The sequence below is a fragment of the Nelumbo nucifera genome, chromosome 7, assembly GCF_055504915.1.
Source record: "Nelumbo nucifera cultivar China Antique chromosome 7, China Antique-T2T, whole genome shotgun sequence".
In the NCBI taxonomy this organism is placed as follows: domain Eukaryota; kingdom Viridiplantae; phylum Streptophyta; class Magnoliopsida; order Proteales; family Nelumbonaceae; genus Nelumbo; species Nelumbo nucifera.
In genome coordinates, this window is record NC_142655.1 from 16,363,900 (window position 1) to 16,377,008 (window position 13,109).

General features: G+C 40.0%; 2 long non-coding RNA genes and 1 pseudogene across 3 annotated transcripts; 1 reads left to right on the forward strand and 2 right to left on the reverse strand.

The window, feature by feature from the left end:
• The first annotated feature begins 263 nt into the window (after positions 1–263).
• LOC148790213 (uncharacterized) lies at positions 264–1,328 on the forward strand. The gene is made up of 2 exons (XR_016078444.1): positions 264–814; positions 893–1,328. It is a non-coding gene; the product is annotated as an uncharacterized LOC148790213 (long non-coding RNA).
• LOC148790214 (uncharacterized) lies at positions 532–4,892 on the reverse strand. The gene is made up of 2 exons (XR_016078443.1): positions 1,577–4,892; positions 532–1,514 (listed from the first exon to the last, which is right to left on the reverse strand). It is a non-coding gene; the product is annotated as an uncharacterized LOC148790214 (long non-coding RNA).
• Positions 4,893–8,931: 4,039 nt separating this feature from the next.
• Positions 8,932–12,860, reverse strand: LOC104607881 (myrcene synthase, chloroplastic-like; annotated as a pseudogene). The gene is made up of 6 exons (XR_016078300.1): positions 12,602–12,860; positions 11,918–12,179; positions 10,927–11,292; positions 10,215–10,433; positions 9,832–9,940; positions 8,932–9,422 (listed from the first exon to the last, which is right to left on the reverse strand). The product of XR_016078300.1 is annotated as a myrcene synthase, chloroplastic-like (transcript).
• Between the last annotated feature and the right edge of the window lie 249 nt (positions 12,861–13,109).

A 13,109-nucleotide genomic window follows, 5' to 3' on the forward strand; every position in this document is an offset into this window, starting at 1 on the left:
GATAATAGGTTGGACCAGTGCCACTTCCTAGAGCATTTTGTTCAGTGACACGTGGGGGCTTGAGTGTGGACCGCGTAGATGGATCTTATCACGTGCACCAACTTTCCGGATTGAGACAGTTGTCTTGTTGCTCCTGGTCAACCTCATTAAAGAAAAGTACGGATAAGCCAAATATACATTTCTGAATTTCATTGCATCCAAAACGACAAAAACCTATATTTTATACACCAATACCCACCTGTGAATTGACATCGATTCCTAAAAATTCTGACCCTTCTCCCAGAAAATTAACGTAAGTTAATTGTTGGAGTAGTAGGTCAAGCTCGAAATCCCCTTATTCCCCTCGACGGTGAATTGTGAAGGGAGAGAGAGAACTCAATGGAAAAGAAGAGGAATGAAGAGAGAGAGTGCTGAAATGGCAAATTGGAAGTGATGAGAAGGAAAAAAAAGAAAATCAAAAAGAATACAAGTAATAGAGCAAGGAGAAGCAAGATAACATGGTCTCATTTATTATATAGATAGATAGATAAATAGATAAATAGATAATAGATCTCACATTATAAGCCAAGCAAGATAACATGTGAATTCAAATCTGCCTCCCACCGCCTTGCGCCCCAAAAACGTCCCACAGAATGGGAGGCCGCCAGCTGTCCTCCCACACACTCTCCCCTCAGCGCGTGTGGAGTTAACGGAATGGCCGTTAGTTCCCAATCAGCGCCCAGAACCAAACTCTCGACTTGGACCAGTGCAACCTTGCACTCCTCCGATCCTATCATCTCTAGTGTCGATGACCGTTCCGGCAGATACATCGTAGGTGCGAACTCGTCACTCTCTCTCATCTCCCTCTCACATCCTTTATTTTTTAATTTATTTTTTTCAATACAAAAAACAGGGAGAAGGATCACCGGCCGGCGACCACCCGACCATTATACAGGTGCGTTTTCTCCTCTTCTTTCTCAGTTTTTTTTTTTTTTTATTTGCATTTCCCCAACCTGTTCTATGTATTTCCCCAACCCATAAAGCAGAGAATGAAAATCCAGTCTCTTCTTCTCTTCCTGATTCTCCTCATGGTTTCCTTCTTTCTCTTCGACAACGGAGTTTCCGCCATGCTACTCGGCGACTGGCAACCCATTCAAGATGTGAATGACCCACATGTCCAAGAGATCTGGCAGTTTACCGTCGCTAAGTACAACAAGGATGCCAAAACCAACCTCCAGTTTAACGCAAATCTTTGGACTTTGGACTCTCAACTCTAAAGAGTGAAAATATCATGTCTTCTTTATTAAAAAAAAAGTTAAGGAAATGAAAGCTACCATTTTCATGTTTTATATGACGAGTAAGAAGAAAAAATCGGCAACATATATCAGTGTAACAGTTTGGAGAAAATGCAAATGTAAAAACAAAAAAAAAAAAAAAAAATAGAGTAGATGGAAGAGAGCAAAAAACGCACACCTATATACTGTTGCTGGTGGTTGCCGGAGATGGCCGGTGGTGGGTGAAACCTCTCCTTTGTTCTGAATCGAAAAAAAAGGGTAAATTATAAGAGAGAGATGAGATGAGAGGGACGGATTCATACCTTCGGTGTTTCTGCCGCAATGGTCATCGGCACCGGAGACGATCGGATCGGAGTAGTGCAAGGTTGCACAGGTCCAGGTCGAGAGTTTGGTTTTGGGGCTGCTTCAGAACTAACGGCCGTTCCGTTAACTCTACAGGCGCTGAGGGGAGTGTGTGTGTGGAAGGACAGCTGGCAGCCTCCCATTGTGTGGAACGTTTTTGGGGCGCCAGGCGGTGGGGGGCAGATATGAACTCATGAAATGTATGGATCCTTAAACTAAATGTGATATTTTTTTTAGATAGATCATAAAAAAAAAGTAAAAAAAAGCTATAAGCTGTTCTAATAAGTTGTGAAATGAAATTATTCAATTAAATCCACACCATGTAAAACTCGATCAAATTATTCAGTTAATTCCGTACAACATGTGATGTCATGAATGACTTACCAATGATCTCAGCATAGATAGAACCCCTACAAAATTATTCAGTTAATTTACATTCTAATTTTTATGTGAATCAAATAGACAATGGAAATAAATCATTCTCATTTCAAAGAATTTTGATTTTGATTCTAATTCTGATTGATCTGTGAATTAAATGGGCCCTAAATATTATCCATGATGACATGCAAAGTTCTCGGGTCCATGAATATACGTGTATGTACAGTAGCAGTTGGAATTGGTTTCTCGTTTTAAGTCGGGTTATTTTTGTATAATTTTTTGTTTTGAGTACTTGTAAGAGCTTGAATTTCTTTTGCCATTGCTTTCTCCATAGAGGGTCAGTACTAGTCTCGCGATAGGTGCAAGGCTCATATAAGGATACAATGGTAGAATAACAATGAAAATCATGAATAAGAACGGAAGGTTTAGTGACCCTACCAGAACGACGGAGAGGAGCATCAGAACGGTCAGAGTCGAACTCATTAGGAGCAATCAAGGGCTCAGAAGAACGTAGAGCAGGAGGATCCATAGCCAAGGTAGATGCAGTCGGAGAGGTTGCAGGTTGCGCAGTACTGTTAGAGCTATCAGAGGAAGAAATAGTCAGACCTGCAAGTAAATCGTCAGGAAAAAGCGAAATAGTAGGATCAGAAAAAAAATGTGAAGAGGTCGTGGTAACTTGAAATGGGGAGAGACTTGAGAACATTTTGTGTTCCCAAAAGGTAACATGACGAGATATGCGAAATCATTGGGAAAGAGGATCCCAACATCGATATCCTTTATGTTCAATACCATACCCGAGAAAACAACATAGACGTGCTTTTGGTTCCAATTTAGTATGTTCATGAGGTTGTAAAAGAACAAAACAAGCACAACCAAAGACACGAAGAGACTGGTAATCAGGGCAATGGCCATACAATCGTTTATAAGGAGAAATGTTACTAACAATAGGAGAAGGAATGTGGTTGATGGTATAAACTGCAGTGAGGGCTACTTCCCCTCAAAATCGTTCAGGACAAGAGGAAAAGATTAAGAGAGCTCGAACAGTATCAAGAATATGCCTATGTTTTCATTTTGCACGCCCATTTTGTTGAGAGGTACTGGGACAAGATTTATGAATGATAGTTCCGTTTTGTGAAAGAAATTGGATAAGGATAGAATCTCTATATTCTATGGCATTATCAGTGTGAAAAATTTTGATGATAGAAGAAAACTGAGTTTGGATCATGGTGGCAAATTGAATATAAATTGCAGGCAATTCAGATTTATTACGCATGAGATAAATCCATGTATATCGAGAGAAATCATCAATAAAGATCACAAAATAACGCGAACCACCCATAATATTATGAGGCGAAGGTCCCCAAATATTAGAATGAATAAGATCAAAAAGTGTAGAAGAAACAAAATCACTTATATTAAAAGGCAAAGCATGATGTTTTGAGAGAGGACATGAAACACAATCAACGTGGGTTGTTTTAACAGGAGCCAAACATCCATTAGAAATTAAATATCCTAACCTAGAGGTAGAAATGTGACCAAGGCGAGAATGCCAGACACTAGAGGTGACAGCAGCAGCAAGAGATGGTAATTGAAGAGATGATAGCTCAAACAGTCTACCAACCTTACGGCCTGTCCCAATGATCTTCTCTGTCCGTGGATCCTACACAGTACAACCACGACTTGAGAAATGTATTTCAAAACCAAGTTCACATAATTGTCCAACAGATATAAGATTTAAAGATAATTGAGGTACCAAAAAAGTGTTAGGAAGTGACAAACGAGATGTTGAAATAGTTCCTACACTTGTGACAGTTAAGGTGGAACTATCGGTAGTATGAACAATTAGTGTAATAGAAGGATTTGACTTGGAAGTAAACAGGGATGAGTTGGATGTCATATGATTGCACCAGGCAGAATCAAAATACCATGATGAGGTAGTACCTGGAGTGACGGACAAGACTGTTTTAGAAGGCATACCAGAATCAGGTTTGAGCTGGTGAAGGAGAGTTCGAAGATCTCTAAGAAAGAATTTTGGAGAGGTGTTAGCAGAAGAATCCTCTATGGCAGCAGCTGCAGTAGAACTTGAAGCCTGAGAACTCATGGATGAGGACTTCTGTCCAGACGCCTTTTTGGCTTGCAAGCGGTGACACTCCGAAATAGTATGATCAATCTTCTTGCAGTAATTGCAGAAAGTCCGTTTTGAAGATTTATATGAAGTTGAAGAAGTAGCAAACGTACCCGGAGTAGAAAGAACAACATCAATAGATAATAAGGATCGCTCATCTCGAAGTATTTTTAGTCGAGTTTCTTCAGAGAGCAAATCTTTGATTACAACTTCAAGGGAAGGCAATGGGCTACGATGAAGTAGAGTACCACTAATAGGTTCATACTCATCCCTGAGAGTCATCAGAAGATGCCAAATACGTTGGCAATCGCGAAGCTTAGAATAAGTAGTAGCTGCAGAGGTACTATCTCATTCAGGTTCACACTGTGCTAACTGATCCCAAAGAACTTCTAACTCAGAGACATAACTGTGAATGGTCTGTTTAGGTTGCTGCTTCATACGGTGAAGACGCCTATAGAGCTGAAACTGATGCACATCATCAGAAATAGAATACCGAGCTTGTAAGAAATCCCATACCTCTTTAGGAGAGTCATATCTGCGAAATTCCAACTTGATGCTTGCAATACAAGTATTGCGAAACCAGGTCAATATTTGATGATTTTTCCCATCCCATCTTTCTACTCGTTCAACAAACTTATCTTCTGTTTCATCAGCAACTTTAGTAGGTTTGGGAACCTCACCAGTCACATATTGCCATAGAAGGCGGCCCTTGAGAAAATTGCACATCTCTTGGGACCATAAATCATAATTTGAGCCATCGAAGGTAACAGTGATGGGATGAGAGATATGTTGAATAACTTCAAATGAATCCATGAGGAGAAACACAGATCTTTGGAGCAACACAAATCACGGAAAAAAATTGGCTATGGTGGACGAGTTGGGAAGGTGAAGGATCTGTACGCTTGCTCTCTATCCCTCACTAATGCCGTAGGAGAATGCTGTAACTCTTGATCTCTAGAACGGCGGGGCTGAGAACGGAAGCACCAAGATCGTACGCTGTTCAGTTAAAGTGAGTTATAATTGAACTAACTGATGGGTGGTAGTTCGAACAATGGTGGCAGTAAAAGGAGAAAAAGCAAGTCCCCAACTAGGAGAGGGAACAATTCAGATCAATGTTCCTGAACTCCCCTGATTGAAAGGCTGAACTTCACACCTCTCAATGAGAAGTGGGGAGAAATCCTCAGGACGATCAAAGACACCCCTTATGTAAAGTGGCCACCTCGGTTGAAGGGAGACCCCGCCACAAGGAATAAAAATGTGTACTGTCATTTCCATAGAGACCACGGTCACAGTACCAAAAATTGTAGAAACCTCCGCGATGAGATAGAAGAACTCATCCGTCATGGATACTTAAAAAAATTTGTACAAAAAGACAATAAGAACCAGACAGATTGGTAGGGGGAGCAAAGGAGAAATGCTCCTGAGTCCAGCAGCAGGAATAATGAGCAGCCGCAAAGACAGTTGCCCGAGGAGAAACCGATATGCGAAATGATCAACATTATTATTGGCGGATCCATAGTCACGGGTTGTACCTTAGCACCAGGGAAGGCCTCGGTTCACGAGTTTGAACAAGAAGAACATAATCCACCAAAGCAACCTAGGCTCGAAGACCCAATATTCTTCACAGAAGACGATGCACGCGGGGTCTAGTACCCCCATGACGATGCACTAGTTATAAAGATAAGGGTCAACGACTTCGAGGTGAAGCGTGTCCTAGTCGATTCTGGCAGTTCAGCAAACATTCTATTTAAAGACGTGTTCCACAAGCTCCAGCTCAAGGAATGCGATCTCAAGCCAACAAGTATTCCTCTGGTAGGCTTCAGCGGAGAAGAAGTCAGCCCCCTAGGGCGAATTTCAGTACCTATAGAGGTTGGCACCTGGCCTAGTATATCGAGATTCGAGCACACTTTCCTCGTAGTCGCAACTCCCTCCCTGTACAACGCCATAATAGGTTGGCCTATCACCCACGCGCTTCGCACAATGGTATCCACCTACTACTTGGCTATGAAGTTTCCCACGAACTTTGGAATTGGGGTAGTGCGAGGCAACCAGCTCGAGTCCCGCAAGTGCTACGTTGCCACTCTTAGAGGGAAAGCCAAGCTAGTGGGTGACATCGAGGTAGAGCGACCGATAGGATAAACTGAGGAGCGGGCTACACCGATGGAAGGGATGGTCCACGTCCCTGTTTCAATAGAAAATCCAGCTAGAACTCTCCAAATCGGTGCATCGGTCGAGGAACCTCTTCGTTCACAGCTGATAAGTTTTTTAATTGAGAATTTAGATATATTCGCATGGTCTACAGTAGAAATGCCCGGTATAGATGCAAAGGTAAATAACTCACAAGTTAAATACCGATCATGTAGTCAAGCCCGTTAAACAGAAGAAACGCAACCTCACCCCGGAGCATTGGAGGATAGTCGACGAGGAGGTCGGGAAACTCCTTGCAGCCGATTTCATTAGGGAGGTCCATTACCCGAGCTGGGTGGCCAACCCAGTTCTGGTGAAAAAGGCCAGCAGTAAATGGTGCATCTTCGTCGGTTATACCCACCTGAATCGAGCTTGCCCGAAAGATTGTTTCCCACTCCCTAAGATCGACCGTCTATTGGATGCGACCTCAGGGCACGAGTTGCTGAGCTTCCTAGATGCTTATTTAGGATACAACCAGATCCGGATGGACCCTGTCGACGAGGAGAAAACAACATTCATAACCAAACTAGGACTATACTGTTACAAGGTCATGCCCTTTGGGCTAAAGAATGCCGATGCGACCTTCCAAAGGCTTGTAAACAGACTGTTTGAGCTGTTGATCGGCAATAAAGTTGAATGCTATGTATACGATATGGTCGTTAAGACCTAGCTCTCAAACTATTTAATAAGTGACTTACAATGTGTTTTTGAAATTCTGCGTAAGTACAATATGAAGCTAAACCCTAATAAGTGTGTCTTCGGTGTCACATCGGATAAGTTCCTAGGTTACATAGATAACCGACGTGGCATCGAAGCTAACCCTGAAAAAATAAAGGCCATCCTAGATATCAGGCCACCTCGTAAATTGAAGGAGGTTCAGAGGCTGAACGGTCGTATGTCCAAGTCGGCAGATCGCTGCCTGCCTTTTTTCAAGGCAATGAAAAAAAGTAAGGATTTTGAATGGACCGAAGAATGCTAGCTCGCCATCGATGAGCTGAAAAAGTACTTAGCCAGCATCCCGGTTTTGACTCGACCCGAGGAGGGAGATGTTTTGAAAATGTACCTCTCCGCGAGTGATGAGGTGGTCAGCTTGGTACTGATACAGGAAGTAGATCAGGTCCAACGACCTATCTACTATGTTAGTAAGGTTTTGCAGGACGCAAAAACAAGGTACCGAGAGATCGAGAAACTAGCGTATGCACTGGTCATCGCAGCTTGGAAGCTTCGTTCGTACTTCCAAGCCCACATAGTCGTCATCCTCCCCAAATTAACATGGAAACGGATCCTGTCCCAGTGATAATCTTGGAACTACTCCACGGAACCCGCGGGGACTCTAATATATAAAGGCTCCACCCCCTGGAGCCTTTTACAATCTAAGATCATTTTCACATTCCAACCAAGTGCTAACTTAAGCATCGGAGCAACCTCGCCAGATAAACCACCCTGGGTTCTCTGATTCATCTCTTGCAGATTCATTAAGCCCGTCGTTGCTGGTAGCCAGATCACCTCCAGCAGGGAGTAGCCGGATTGCGCGTCATCAAGTCCCATATATAGACGCTACTTTTCATTTTTAATTTTCAAAATGTTGTTGGGGAAGTGGTGGCTAATTTTCCGCCTCCTAGTTTGGGAAATGAGCTTGGTTGTAGGCTTAAAGAGATGAATTTTTAAAACCCAATATTACCTCGTCCCCTTCCTCCGACCTCTCTCTCTCTTCCCTCTATCTTCCTCCGACTGTCCTCGTCAACACCAGATCAACGGGAGCAACTTTGCTGACAGATCCAACTCTCAAAGGAGGTCTGGTTCATCGTGGTTGCACCAAAGAATTGATCCAGCACAAAGTATTCTTGTGCAGACTCTCAAAACCCAGCTGGGAACTGAGTGTCGAAATGTTGCAATAACTTGCAAGTATACCATTGCTAAGATCATTTGGATAAAGTCACTTCAATTCAGAGTTTGGTTTTCCTTTTATCATTTGTTCCTATGTTATGGTGTGACAATATTGGACATACTTAGCTTAGCATTAGTCCAGTTTTTCATGCCCAAACTGTACACATTGAAATTGATTTTCTTGTTAACTATATGGGATAATGTCTCTAATGGGCAGTTGTGTGTTGAGTTCATTTCATCCAAAGATCAAGTTTCGGATGTCATGACTAAAGGTCCGAGTTCCTCCTCCACCATTTTGTTGAACTTAGATGCAAGTAGAATGTTCTCACTCCTAATTCTACTTAAGGTGGGATGTTTGATAGAACTCGGTCCTCCATCAATCGATTAATTTGGTCACCATACAACCTCTCCAATATATATGGAAAAATTTCACTAAAATATTTTCTAATATATTTTATTTATCTGGATAAATATTATGTTTATTCAGGAAAGTATTTCCCAAGTAAAATACTTGCCGAGTAAGTGAGGTTCCAGCATTAATTCATGTGTGAAACAAGTTACCAGGGTAAAGGGAAAGAGTAGTGTTAATTATCAGCATGTAAGCAAGCTTACAGGAGGATATTACCCAGGTAATTGATACTCTCTGATATCTTCAGTTACGATGATAATATTCTTTATGACAAATGAATTTTTAAGTACCTAACAAATTAAATTTCGAAAGTTTCAAAGTGAATTAACTTTCTCAAGAAGACATGCACAAATGAATTTTTATATATATTGATTTGTAATGCTCAATGGCACAATCACATGTAATCTTACCGACTGTAAAAGAAATATACAAACATGCAAAAGAAACAAACAAGAAAAATTACATCAACTGCTGTATAACTTGTTCTTATTATATATATAATAACAACCACTATATTGCAATACTTAATTTAAATGGGTTCAATCAACGAAGATTTCACATGGTTTCTGGTTTCACGGTCTTGAATCCCAATCCCATCTCCATATTGGTAAATGAGATGTGCAACTCGAGCTATGTTCAAGGTGATATCAAGGAACGTTTTGTGTTGATGAGGAACTTGAGAGGTGCATTCTCTATTCATTTGCTTCCACGTCTTGATTACCATTCCTGTTATGTGCTCACAAGCCGCTGCTTCAGAAACATTCGCTTCTAGCATATAACATCGGATTGAAGAGGGAACATCACCTCTTTCTAATTCTTCCTATCAATGCATGCCACATAAAAAGGTTTATTACTTTAAACCTAAAAAAAAAAACTAAGGCTCAGTTTGGAAAGAGTATAAATGCAAATATGTACAGTATAAATACATACAAAATAGTACAAAAGATAAGGATTTGCATTTGTAATCTTTCCAAATTCAACCTAAGATACTATTTGGCAAGTTTTTTTAAAAAGATCTTTCGACAGCCTAAATAGTCAAAAGATTAATGAGCTTTTGGGGTTCTGTCTTTAAAGATATAGACTATCCGGTTAGCATGCATCCTAAGCTAGCTAGTTGGTTAGCATGCTTCCGGATTTTTTAGCCATTTTAGGCTTTCATAAACTTTTTTAGGGCATATATCTTTTTGGCTTCCTATCTTTATTTTCTTAAGATAGGCGATGATGTTCACCTTTTGTTGTTTCTCAATTTCACAAGCAATTTCATTAGTTGTATTATATAAAGCTAGGAAACAAGACTTCATATAATCTGGAAGGTGTTTTATTTCCATTTCATCCCACCTGAAAATAATTTCAGTGAAAAGAAATAATAATTAGCAAAATCATAAAAATAGATCGAACCACTAAAGGTACCCGGAAAATATCGATCAGCAGGTCAATCGGGCCAAGCATGGCTGAAGGTAACTAATCATAATCATAGCAAGGGATGTGTTATAGTCCAAATTAAATTAAAGGTCCCGCCGAGTTGGACATGTTTTTACAAAAGATCTTTCAAAAAAGATTTGCCAAACAACACCTTTAATCTCGCACTCAGCCCATGAATTAGATCACTAACCTATTGACGGCATCACTGAATTGCTCTAATTCGTCTAGTGAACCATAAATGTCGTACACATCATCAAGTAACATAATTAAACAAATAACTTTGGTAAGCGATTTTCTGAGAAATCCATGCTGAGGCCTGAAAGACACTCCAACAGTCCATAAGAAACTCTCCACCAATCGATCCCTTGCAAATTTTAATGTCTGTGCAAGTCCAAGATTCGTCCACCACCTGTACGCATCAGTGGCAATTAAACAAACTAAGTCAGGATGCAAAAGTAAGAAAGATGTATGTAGGTTTCCTCATGACTTATGTTAATGGTTGTTGATTTGGGTAAAACATGTGCATTTAATATATGGCCTGTTTGACCCAGTTAGACTTGCATACCCTCCATCTGTGGAAGGGCATGTGTGAAGTCATTTAAAATGGTTCTCACCAGTTCTTTCCAGTCCGACCGTCCAGAAGAAATGATAGATCAATCTCACCTAAGCACGTTACTGCACCAGTTGCAGTTGACATGTCACCATCATGAGTCATGACTAAGAGGTACCATTGTTTCAGCCAAGGCGAGAGTGGCTGTTAAATAACGAAGAAAAAAAAAGAAGAAGTGATAGACCAACCTCTCTGATATCCTGGTTTATCTCTATATTTTGCTCAGTTGATTGGTTGCACCATCATAATATTGATTGCTAATTATTTTAACATATTAATCATACGCACTTACCTTGAAACCTCTTTGAGATCTTCTTGATGTATAGCCTGCACCATGTTGAAGTTCAATTTGGCTAGTTGAAGTAAATTTTTGTTGATCTGACCTCGTCTCTCACATTCGCTGATGTACCACCTAGCTTCTGACCACTTCACTCTCCGGTGCAAAGGGGTCTCCAATGCACGAGCCACTTGCTCAGCTAGGTCATCTCCGAACTCTACCTTTGTTCTGAGGTTCTTGTGAAAGTTTGGGCCTCGTCTAGGAATGCTTCCCCCTCCAAAGCAAGGTGAGAGGCCTCGTACAAGTGAAGCATTCCCTTTGTATCCTTGGAAATGCTAACCATGAAACTACCATTCTCATCCATGAAGCTTTTGAAAACATCTGCATTTAGTCAATTCAATCATGCACTTTGCAAGTTTTTCATCCAACATAGTTAATCACTTTTTCTGGGATAGAAAATTTCATAGTAATAATTGCTGGAAATTGGGAACACAAAAACTAGGCTGTCTTCAAAAGGTTATATTTTTTCACTCAGTCTTATTTGCTTGATTCACACTCCTTGAATAATTTATGAAGAGTCATGGAGCAGAGGAATGTGCTTTGGTAGTTAATAGTTATGACTGTTAATTTTGAATAGTGCCTTTTGATCACACTTAATCGAATCGTGATTGTTGAGCATCACACCAAAAGTCAAAGCCACCTTACACATGTGCAAGCAAAACATGCTTCTATAGCGCATCGTTGTGCCACACACGCATGGGTGCATTGCAAGGTAGCAAGCCTCCATACTCTCTCCTCTTATATTTCTAAGGAATGTAAATAAACTTCTATTCAAAAATTCAAAACATATTTAATAAATTTTCAATGTCGGACAAGTTGAAAATTAGTTTTAGTATAAGAAAATATTTTCCAAAATATATGTCATGTAATTAACCAATCAAACCCCCATTAAATTTAATCTCTAGTAAAATTAAAATCCATTAGTAATATGTTGTTTGATGTCTACCTTGATTGACATAATAGCCATGCTGTCTGAGGAGATTAAAGCGTAAAGCTATAGCATAAAGGGAAGTTCCTACTTCAGAGATGTGGATGGACGATACTGTGTCGAGGAATCTTTTGATCTCCTTGTCAAATAGGTATCCAACACCTAACCTTTGCAGGTCATATATCAGTTCGAGCTGAGACAATGGCTTCAAGTCTTTATCCTCAAAAGTCTCCCTCAAATTCTCCTTCAACATTTGAACTCCTTCTTTGTACGTGTCTTTCTTCATAATAGAGTATAATTCAATGTTTTAATCTAGGTGTATTCCATCAAAAAACAGAAGGAATCGTTTATAATCCATTGGAAATTAAATCCTAGGATAAATTATCAGAAAGGGCTTGATTATATTAAAAATTCAGAGAAATTTAATTTTCTCGAGGCTCAATTTGGGAAGAGCACACTTACAAAGAATATGTACAATGCAAATATACATGCATGATTTAGAAATACCATATATATACAAGGTTTTGCACTCTTCCCAAATGGAGCCTGAGGGGCAAAAGAGGGAGGAATAGAAACTTTCATATGGAAATCACTGAAATTAAATTCAGTCGCTGGTCATGTTTGGGCTTAGATATTTTTTCAAAACAATGTATTTGTACAGTAACAGTAATAGATCAACCAAACATATATAAAGCTGCTCACCCAGTATTCACTACTTAAGGACTGTACAAAATCGTGATCCTAGATGTTGGGCTTGTAATTGGCAGATCGTCTCTGTTGTTGAAACTCGTCCATTTTCTTTCTCTCATTCATTGAAATGAAGGGAATGGTGTTTCAACAATGAATCTTTGAAGGCAAAGGGCTAAGGGGTTGGCCATTGGGATGAGCAGCTTACATGTCTATATATAACTACCCTAAAGGGCACATGTTAATCACGTGTACTAGTAAAGAGTACATGTCATTCACATGTATTATTAACTACTAGTTTCTTAGAAAAGTTAAGTGTCTAATAAGTACTGTAAAGGGTTGGCCATTGGGATGAGCAGCTTACATGTCTATATATAACTACCCTAAAGGGCACATGTTAATCACATGCACTAGTAAGGGTACATGTCATTCACATGTATTATTAACTATTAGTTTCTTAGAAAAGTTAACTGTCTAATAAGTAGTGTAAAGGGGTTGGCCATTGGGATGAGCAGCTTACATG